Source organism: Jaculus jaculus, chromosome 14 (assembly GCF_020740685.1).
Source record: "Jaculus jaculus isolate mJacJac1 chromosome 14, mJacJac1.mat.Y.cur, whole genome shotgun sequence".
NCBI lineage: Eukaryota > Metazoa > Chordata > Mammalia > Rodentia > Dipodidae > Jaculus > Jaculus jaculus.
The window spans coordinates 6727608-6730068 of NC_059115.1; the positions used below are offsets into that span (position 1 = coordinate 6727608).

Below are 2461 nucleotides of genomic sequence, written 5' to 3' on the forward strand. Positions count from 1 at the left end.
GCCCAGGGCGTCTGTGGCAAGAAGCAAGGACAAGGGAGGGTTAGACCGAGGCTGAGGAGAAGCCAGAGAGGAGGGGAAGTGAGGAGGAGAAAGCAGAGGAGGCAGACAGAGGCCAGGGCAGTGACCCAGCCACAGGGACAGTGGAGGCTGCCAAGTTGGCTCAGCCTGTCCCCGAAGGCCCCACAGTGGAATGTTCTGCAAGAAGCCCTTAGAAGGTTCTGGAAGGCGAGGCCTGTCCCTCAGGCTGCGCCTCTCCAAGCACCTCAGGCGTCTCACAGAGTGGTGGGAGGACTCGCTCTCTCCCCCAAAGTAAAGATTCCCTCAGCATTTCATCTGCTGGCGTCTGTGCATTTTAAAAAGTTCTGGATCCTTCCTACCCTGTGAGTGGAAATTACTCTCATTTGGCCCTCCTCCACCCTCCTCCACCTCCTCCTTTCCCTACATTCTCTCCTCTCTTGTCTCTTGGTCACTTTCCCCTTCCATATTTTATTTATTTTTTTATTTATTTGACAGAGAAAGAGGGAGGGAAAGAGAGAGAATGGGCACGCCAGGGCCTCCAGCCACTACAAACAAACTCCAGACGCGTGTGCGCCCTTGTGCATCTGTCTTATGTGTGTCCTGGGGAATTGAGCCTCGAACTGGGGTCCTCAGGCTTCATAGGCAAGCTTTTAACCGCTAAGCCATCTCTCCAGCCCATAATCCTCCTCTTGACTAATGAGTTTAGCACTGGAGACAGTCTCACTTTAACCTAGGCTGACCTGGAATTCACTATGTAGTCTCAGGATGGTCTCGAACTCACGGTGATCCTCCTACCTCTGCCTCCCCACTGCTGGGATTAAAAGCGTGTACCGGTCCTGGAGAGATGGTTTAGCGGTTAAGCGCTTGCCTGTGAAGCTGGAGGACCCGGGTTCGAGGCTTGATTCCCCAGGACCCTTGTAAGCCAGATGCACCACAGCAGTTTGAATCGCGGTGTGAGGGGGGAGTAGGTGTTGGGAGTCTGGCCGTCCGACTGACTTAGCCTCTTCTCTGCTTTGCTAGGGCAATGGCTGGTGGTAAGGCTGGAAAGGACTCCGGAGAGGCCAAGACAAAGGCGGTGTCCCGCTTGCAGCGGCAGCGACTGCTTGCAGTTCCCTGTGGGCCATATCCTTGGACACCTGAAATCTAGGAGAACCAGCCATGGACGTGTAGACGCAGGGGACTGCCGTCCCAGCATACCTCACTTGGATTGGCAGAAAATGCCTCAAAAGACCTGAAGGTAAAGCGCATCACCCCAGACACTTGCAACTTGCTATTCCTGGAGAGGTAGAATTGGACTATCTGGGGCTGGAGAGATGGCTTAGTGGTTAAGGGAACTTGCCTGCAAAGCCAAAGGACCCAGGTTCGATTCCCAGGACCCACGTAAACCAGCTGCACACAGGGGCGCACAGGTCTGGAGTTCATTTGCAGTGGCTGGAGGTTCTGGTGCACCCATTCTCTCTCTTTTTGTATCTCTCTCTTTCAAATAAATTTAAAAAACAATAAAATATTTAGCCGGGGTTGGTGGTGCACACCTTTAATCCCAGCACTCGGGAGGCAGAGGTAGGTGGATCACCATGAGTTCGAGGCCACCCTGAGACTACATAGTGAATTCCAGGTCAGCCTGGGCTAGAGTGAGACCCCTCGAAAAAAAAAAAAAGTTAAAAGTTTTTTTTTTTAAAGAAAGAATTGAACTGATCGAGGCGACAGTGGCTGGTGGTGGCGTCATTCCTCACATCCACAAATCTCACTGGGAAGAAAGGACAACAGAAGACTGTCCAAAGGATGCCTGTATTCCTCATTATCTCAAGACTCTAAACACTATTAACAGCTGTCCAGGGTTGGTGAATCTGGTGGACTGTATCTCTGTGACAAACACGATTTTGGCTTTTTGTAATTCTATTTGAGCAAGTTGGAAGCTTCATTAGCTTTTTTTTTTTTTTTTTTTCCGAGGCAAGGTCTCACTCTAGCCTAGGCTGACCTGGAGCTCACTATGGAGTCTGAAGGTGGCCTCGAACTCACAGCAATCCTCCTACCTCTGCCTCCTGAGTGCTGGGATCAAAAGCGTGTGCCACCATGCCCGGTGAGTTGACTGTTTTTGTTTTTTTTGAGGTAGGATTCCATTCTAGTCCAGGCTCACCTGGAATTCACTGTGTAGTCTCAGGGTGGCCTCGAACTCATGGTGGTGCAGGAAGCCAAAAGGAATGAGGTATCAAAAACAGAAAGAGAGACCTGCCTGGAATGGGTGTTGAGGGAAGGGAACAAAAGAGAATAATGAGACAGGAATATGGCCAAATTATGGTAGGTTCATGTAATGAAGTTCTCAAAAACGACGGGCATGGTGGTGCACGCCTTTAATCCCAGCTCTCAGGCAAGCAGAGGCAGGAGAGGTAGGTCAGCCTGAGCTAGAGTGAAACCCTATCTTGAAAAAAAAGAAAAGAAAAAA

The 2461-nt window shown here is 50.5% G+C and overlaps 1 long non-coding RNA gene across 1 annotated transcript; it reads left to right on the forward strand.

Moving 5' to 3' along the window:
* Window positions 1-252: 252 nt before the first annotated feature.
* Window positions 253-1928, forward strand: LOC101599055. Its single transcript, XR_006633522.1, has 3 exons — window positions 253-380; window positions 1039-1255; window positions 1699-1928. It is a non-coding gene; the product is annotated as an uncharacterized LOC101599055 (long non-coding RNA).
* The last annotated feature ends 533 nt before the right edge of the window (window positions 1929-2461 follow it).